This window comes from Triticum dicoccoides, chromosome 7A, assembly GCF_002162155.2.
Source record: "Triticum dicoccoides isolate Atlit2015 ecotype Zavitan chromosome 7A, WEW_v2.0, whole genome shotgun sequence".
Classification (NCBI taxonomy): domain Eukaryota; kingdom Viridiplantae; phylum Streptophyta; class Magnoliopsida; order Poales; family Poaceae; genus Triticum; species Triticum dicoccoides.
Genome location: NC_041392.1, coordinates 49698918 through 49707529, shown reverse-complemented (window position 1 = coordinate 49707529; position 8612 = coordinate 49698918).

The window sequence follows — 8612 nt, the reverse complement described above, 5'->3', positions numbered from 1 at the left end:
GGATGTCTATGATCCCTTACGAGCCATGTGCATCTATATAAAAAGTTAGTTTCAATCTGGCAGCGCGGGTCGTGACGGTGGCGACGAGCTTCGTGTTCATGGTGTTCATTGCACTAACTTTCCTAGCCATGTTGTGACACATGAGCGCCAAGATATTTTCTTCTTCATGGCGTGGTTAGCCGCCATGACGGTTTTCGTCAACCTACTGCTGCCGGAGGCGAGGGGGGTGCCCATCAAGCTGGTGGACAGGATGTGAGTTATTTACCCAAAACCATCATACTTGGGGTCAGGGTAACAACTTAGTACCACATCTGAGGTAGGGCACAAGGAACCACCAATTTGTGCAGCAATGCTACATCGACGGAGATTTACAGAGTTTTATAAGGTGAGATTGAGCTGGCAATTTGTGATTGGACTAAGGGGAGGGAGAGGCCCCATCCACCTGAAAATCAGGGGGGCATGTTTAGTTTGTTAGGAAGGAGCGTGTAAAGGCATGTAAGACCCCGTATGTCTAGCATTTTTGAAATTCTTCACGACGTCGGTCTCAGAGACCGATGTGGACTGCGACTTCGCGCAGGGTCCGTGCCTATGCACCAGTGGTGCAGCGGCACGGTTTGGCCGTGGTGTCACTGAAACATCCGAGCGTCATACTGTTCCTAACATGCAGATCGAAAATTATGCCATCCTCAGGTCATGTACCGCTGTACGTACCTGTCGATGTGGAGCAGACATCTTCTGTCTGAATTCTGAAAAGAACTGGTTGGCACCACAACGAAGCCACAAGAGATGTCTCCAATCCGGATTAAAGTTTGATGAAGCATATCTATGATCCCTTAGGAGCATGTGCATATATATTGCTGAAAAATTAGTTTCAATCTGGATTAGTTTTGTTTTTGTACATGTGGTTGAGTTACCTTAATCTCCAAGACAATATCAAGAGATATTCAGTACACATAAACATGTGACGTGTTTACCAAAAAAATTCAATAGTCCCTTTTGATCATAACTTACATAGGTAAAATTGTTCTAGATTAACTACTATAAATATTTATGTGCAATATGTTCCCAAATTAACTTATATACATGTTTTTATGATTTGTTACACTTCATATACTTTTGTTAAGAAGTATGATGCGAATAGGCCATTGAACGCTTTGAAAAGTCTGTGCCACATGAGGGCCAGGATATTCTTCTTCTTCCCGGCGTGGCTAGTGGCCATCACAACGTTCGTGTACCACCTTTTGCTGCAGACGAAGGGGGTGCTTGTCGAGCAGAGGTGTGGAAGGGGAACTGGTTCAGGAGGAGGGTCATCCTGAGTTGCGTCTTTGAGGCGGAAGAGGAAACATCGCACGAACCGCAATGCGTGTCTCTAGTATGCATCGACCTGATATGCTTAATTTTGGAAATTAATACGCAGATACAATCCTAGTTAAGTACAGACTCTAGAGTGTGGATTCAAAGTTATGTGACAAAGACAACAAAAATACAAATCGTCATTATAATGTAGCATGCAGTGTCAGAGCCAAGGCGCAGCCCATGTTACTTGCAATATTGAAGTGCGCTGGCTACATGTGGGAGTTCACAAATGGTACATGGAGGAATTCAGGCGTGTTGCAGATTACTGAACGCGAATACAGAGTAACTTAGATATATAGCTAACGGTTAAGAAACGTTTAACATATGGTAAACCTCATTACATTAGCTCCACTTCCTTCTACATGCATCTCTAACATGTCCCGGGTGTAATGTTGAAGTCTTGAGCAAATCAAGTTAGTTAGCAATGGTTGTTTCAGACTTGAGATTGTTGGTACTAAGGATTAGTAGTGTGAAGCACTGAAGCTTGATTAAGTTAATGGAAGGCTATGGACGCTGGTTAAGATCAGCAACATCATGAATAATTGAGACGAGACACAAATCAGCTGGAGTACTTTGTGGCCATTGTGGTAAAAACGAATGAACAGTAGACATGTGCCGTTTGACCTGACACCTTCCCTGCCATATGATCACCTGACTCGGAACAAGCAGCAACTGCAATGAGAATAAGTAGGATGATGTCTACAAGGAGACCTTGCCGACTTGGCTTAACTAATGAGACCGAGAGAACAAGCCCAAAAATGGATTTAAGCCAGTCAAGCAAGCCAAATATGGACATTGTTGTGGCACACGACGTGCAGCCTGCGTCTCCAAAGCCTACAATCAGCCCTGCATAGTTTCCGAAGATTTTGCCGTTTTGGGTCTTCGAAGGCCAATAGAAGTAGGGAAGAGTGAAGGTCCGAGCTAGCGAAGCAGGGATCACATGCAGCGCGGCCACAATATGAAGCTGGCCGACCCTGGCCGCATAGCTTCCAAGTTCTCACTAAGTTCCCCATGCCTCTCAAGCTCACCACAAGAGATGATTTTGTCCCCGTTATGGATCAAGGTTAGAAATGTGAGGACGAGCTCTCGTATCTCTTCATCGCTTCTTCTTTCAAGTCCCCTCATACTTTGCACTATGCTGCCTTCTAGTATAGTTTGGTTTGCTACGGTATGGCTGTACTACGTACAATGTTACACTGAATAAATGCAATTATATACTGAAGCTCGTATACATATATTAGCGATTGCTATCGATTTCCTTGTTTTATAAGGGTCATACATTTAGAGCATGTGATTGATCATTTCTCTTCTCTTGTAAAGTTCCTATAGAAATGTCCATGTCTTTTTCTAAAATAGTTTGCACATCTCTTTAACACTTGAAAGGATTCTCAACACTTGATCATTATACTTTTAGAAGCTAGAAATCACTCCACTATGACAGACATAGCTATAACTCATTCAGTAAATTTTTATCTAAGTTTTGTCCACCTCCAAAAATCATGCAATCACGTTATCAGATTACATGTTTCAAGCAAGAGGAACTCGAGCCACTAGCGCTTGCATGGGATAGAATGAAAGAAACTATAAGAAACTGCCCCAATCATGGAATGGAGGAGTGGTTAATCCTTCATATGGTTTATAATGGCTTGAATCACATGTCAAAAACTATGCTTGATACAGCTGCAGGAGGAACAATCATGGGAAAACCCATAGAAGATGTCAAGAAGATACTAGATGATATGCAAGAGAACCATGCCCAATGGCAAATTGAGAGAACCACCACCAATAAGCAGATTGTCATAGAAGAAAATAGCTCAGAGTTAACAACCAATCTAGAAGAACTTATCTTTTTGATGAAACGTAAAGAAGAGGTAAATGTCAATGCCATCACTGATTAAGATACTAGTGATGTGTATTTCATTGCTCGTAATAGCTATAATCCCAATTGGAAAAATAGTAGTTATGCTCCTAAACTTCATTATCGTAATAATAAAGGAGCATCAAACAATTATAATGGAGCTAATGGTAGCAATAGAAATACTCTTGAGGAACTCTAAAAGTTTTATTGCTAGCCAGACTGAGCAGAATGAGAACTTTAAGAATATCTTGAAGAATCATGATAACTTACTCGGTCAATTGACCGGAAATATTGTTGGACTAACAAATGATGTGGAGATACTTGAAGCCAGATGCAAGAACATGGAGACACAAGTTTGCAAAGATAGCAGAAAGCCGAACCTTGATTTTGGCCAAGTTTGCAGGTAAACCGGAGCCCAACCAGATTGAAGAAGTTAAACTAGTAAGAAACAACAAAGAGAAAGATGATATACTTGACACAAGTCATGTGCCAGAGTACAATTATACAGTTGCAAGACTATGTCAAATATAAAATACAAGACATGCATGCATGGCGTGTTGGTTAGCTAGCGGCGAGCTTGGTGTCTTCGGGTGTGGTTGGCGTGGCGGCGGCTTCGCGATGGAGCTTTTCTTCCTCCGGTAATGTCGTCCTCGCGGTAGCTCTTACTCCTGAGCTGTTGTGTGGCCGGGTGGATTTGTTCATGGTTAGGTAAAGCACCAACCAATACATTGTTGGAAGGCAACTGCCTAACAGGCATGATGTAGATTTTCGGGGATGAGAAAAATGAGAGATAGAGGAGGGCGCTCTAATGCTCTGCTGCCATTGATTGCCAATGCTGATCTCTATGGGGGAGGGAAAATATGGTCTCTTAAACGAGGCTTTCAGGGTTGTGCATGCGTTTCTTTTTCATTTTTTGTAAGAAAACAAAAGACTTAGGGTGTTGAATGCAAGATGTTAGGGTCTTGGTTTCAAGATTTTGACATTTGTGGGGATGGAAACAGAAAAACATCCTACTTTTTTTTAATGGTTGTACTCGCGGGCCTGCTCCGCCCGCTTCGCCCAGTACTCCTGGACGGCGGTGACGTCATAGACCGGCAGCGGTATCTTCTTTACCAGAAAAACAAGAGGAATTTCTTCTTACTATGGGTTCTTATAAGTAGTTCTAGAGTAATATAATAATGAAAAATGGGTTACAAAAACGCTTGGACTAAGCTAAGTTCATGTTTTCGATCAGAACGCTGGTGAGGATGAAGGAGAGCGTGCAGCGATCCTCGCGCTCATCGTCGGCGCAAGCCTAGATCGCAGCCCAGAGCCCGCCCGCCTGCAGCTTGACCTGCATGAACAAGAACTACTCCATAATTGGTGTGGTTGAGCATCATGGACGTTGATGACTCGGTCTCGCGCACCAGCCGCTGCACCATGTGGATTTCTCCACTGCCGGAAGCGGTGAGTCGTGCAACCGGTGCCGTAGTGGCCTGGCCTCCTTTCTTCTTCTCCTTCTCCGTCTCCGAGTCCAACACGACCGTAGTGGTTGAGACACCACTTGATCAACCAGGCGTGCGATCGAATACCCATGACTCTGATGCCAATTGTTATTGCCAGAATCGCCGAGATGATTACAGAGTGACAGAGAGAGAGAGAGAGAGAGAGAGAGAGAGAGAGAGAGAGAGAGAGAGTGAGAAGGACGAACGAGAGAGAGACAATGCTTTGCGTCGCCTAACTTGGCGACCATTTCTTTTATTCTTTCCTCTGTATAAACTAACTGCTAACAAACTCCGGTCTAACTGCCCCACGATCCACCTAATGCCGCGCCATCCATGACTGCTTCGTGTGTGCCTTGCTAGCCGGAGAGTAAACGAAAAATGCAAAGGAAAAAGTACGTACATGCAGCACTAGACTAACCTATCTAGGAGTACGTGCATGTGCATGGGAACGTCACATCGCCATGCACTATATTATTCAAAGCATAAAAACCGTTGAGCTTATTTCCTACAGCGACAGGATGATCGGATGGGCCTTCCACTCTGTGGAGCAGACGAGCAGTTAACACCAGACCGATCTTATTTTTTGTAAGCTAGCTCCCGATCGATTGAGGGATAGCTTGAGGAGTCAACAGGCACCTGCCCAGAATCCGAGTCTACCACCCCTAACGTCGTACAACATCTCCAACGTTCTCATTTGGACGTTGCCGATGGTCCAGCTGTAACCATCCGGCCTGGACTCGGCGAAGGCCAGACAGCCGTCCAACAGAACCCCGATGGCAAGATAGAAGCGTGCATTCATATCAACCTCCCACGTTGGCTAGATGACTTCAACACAAAACAGATTACATTCATAGGTGAACTAGCTGAAACACTAGATGCAACTGAAGAAAACATTGCTCAAGCAGCCTTAGAACACATTCGCACCCACTGTAACACTGATATCAATGACCACAACTACCATGCATTTGAAGAGGCAAAAACAAGCATGCTTCCAACACAAGAGAAGGCACAAACCAAGAAATGACTGTTTAACATTGCACGCCTGCAACCACTCTGGAAAACGAATTTGCAAGGCAAACAAAAATCCTACTCCCTCCTTCCATCTATATAGGGCCTAATGCGTTTTTCGAGGCTAATTTTGATCAAATATTAGAGCTATACTATATGACATGCAACTTACACAAAGCTCACCATTAAATTCGTGTGTGAAAGGAGCTTTCAATGATATAATTTTCACATTGTGCATGTCATGTAATATTAATCTTGTCAATAGTCAAAGGCGGTCTTAAAAAATGCATTAGGCCCTGTATAAATGGAAGGAGGGAGTAGCAAAGATATGCAACAACTTTTTTGATGTGATAATGGTTTGCATTGCATGTACCCTCAACGCCCACATAGTGAAGATCCCATCATTAGGTACACATGTGCAAAGCCAACTGTAGGACGGACAAAACAATTTGCAAAAGCTCTTTATCACTTGATCACATGCAACTAATTCTGCAGGGGGCTACACCAGGATGATCTGATGTAAGAGGAGCCGCCTATGTCTCTTTGATCTTACTGCAGTAGTATCAACATTAGTGTTCGTTATGTAGAACGCACTATACACGGCTGCAATAAATAGGTCTTATCAAAAATGTATCAGCGTGCATTTCCCTATGTAGCAGAATGCAGCATGCATGATGTGAATAAATGTTCTTCTCTTCGTCTTATAATTCTACGGCAATGTTTTTATGTATGTATAGCCTACTTTTGCATGGCTTCTGGCTGAGAAAATGTTTTCCAATTGTTCTGTCATGGATGCAAGTTAGTCACCAGTCAGACAAAAAAGAAACTGCAACAGAAAATAGATGGGTATACCTATTGGTATTTTCCCCTATATATATAGAAGTCGGTACTTCCAACTTTATATACAAACAATATCTTGATGTATAGCTAATATAATGTCTATGGTCATAAATTACTGATTCAAGCATAGGTTCATGCACATTTTTTACCCCATATATGAACTCTATCATGTTAACTACTGATGTGACTTCTCGCAAAAAAAAACTACTGATGTGACACTTCGTCAGCTAAACGGGCTGATTTACCCCTTATCTAGGCTCGACCGATAAGTTTCCGATAAGGTATATCCCCAACATTGGTTTTATCAGAGATGTATCAATGAGTATTTCCTTGTTTAGCAGCACGCATGATGCATGATGGCAATAAGTATGCCTCTTTCTAGCTTATCTTCTTCCTCCACATTATGCACAGAGTTTTCTTATCTTAAACCAATAACACTTGTTGTGAATAGTAAACACACTTCATATGGACACACCATATCAACCGGCGCGGTGTGCCACGCACGCCGCGCGGCTTTGCTTGTTAGTTTTAGGAAGAAACTCAATTGGACGTCTTATTCTACTTTTAGAGTTTGCTTTACCTTCCTGCCAAGACAATGGAGATGACAACAACAACAAGCTTTTGCATGTCTCGGTGACACATATTTTGAAAACACGTATAATTTCAGGTTCCAATAATAATTTTATTTGTTGAAACTTTCAATGGAAAGGTAAAGACTCCCCACCTCAAAATGTTTCAAAATGAGAGTTTTACAGGATTAGGACAAGCGAGAGGAAAAGAAAGCATGCCACAGACCAGCATGTTCCCTAACTGATAGACACTTTAACCAATAAGACCATAGAGTTGATCGTTGATGATATTTCTATTTGTGTCTGCCGCGTTAGAACTTCACAAGCAATGGAGTTCTATGGATATGCAAAATTTTAGGTTCAACCACAAAAATATTTAGGAGGTATAAAATCTACAAATCTCTTCAATGAATATGATTTGCATAAATGCATGTTCCTAGAACATCACACACAGCGATAAAAAATATTAAGTGACAAATAAAACATTACTTACATGGCTACATGAGGCACTTGTCATTCAATCTCTTGGCCATGTTGGTCAGCGTCTCTGAGGAGGAAGCGGAAGGCTCAGGGCATAGTACTGTCGTTGGACCCCTTACGACACAAGCTCTTCCTAGAGGTGCACTAGGAGATGAAGGGTGACTCTATTTGGGTCAATAGCAACTACTACAAGTTTGACAGTCATATGTTCACAGCCTCCACCTCCTCGTTCTATTTTGGCCACCTTCTAGTGGAAACCGGTGAGACTAAAGTGAGACTAATGTTTCAAATAAATCACGAAGATTACAATAGTGTTGAAGCGGTGAAGTTCTATAAAGTCATAAAATTGAAGGGTTGGACTTAAAACCGTTTTGGAGGTATAAAATTTGCATACCTATGAAATGTATATGATTTGGAACCTGAAATTTTGCATGTTTCTAGAAAATGACAAATAGTGGAGGTCCATGAGCACACAAAATTTCAGGTCAAGACAGAAAATCATTTCCGAGGTATAAAATCTTACTTGCCACTAAAGTGAATATTTAATTGCCACTAAAGTGAATATTTGAGTGATTGTACACAAGCATTGAAAACGTCGCCACATGCAGTTCTGCTTGTGCAATCGATAGGCCACTGTGGTCACGTCTAGGGGAATCAGCTAGAGCAGAGCTGTGGGGGAGGTCTAAGCAGAAGGCTCACATCCTACAGGGTGTTGTTGATGTAGCAGTTCCCGCTCAAGTAGTAAGTGATCACTGTCTTCCCGATACTCTCAATCTTACGACTCAGGGAAACCTTTTTGGTTCCAGTCAAAATCAATGTTCAAAACATGGTGATGAACTTCTATTTGTCTTGCTTCATTGCTTCTTCATTTGCATTAGCCTCAGCGCATGTTTGCGCAAAGCCTCATGTTATACTGTTGTCTGGTTGGGCATAGTGTATAAATGGTCCAAAATTTAAATGTTGCTGAAGTTTGAAGGTAGTTTAGAAAATAAAGACTCATATTGATTATCTTGTTTT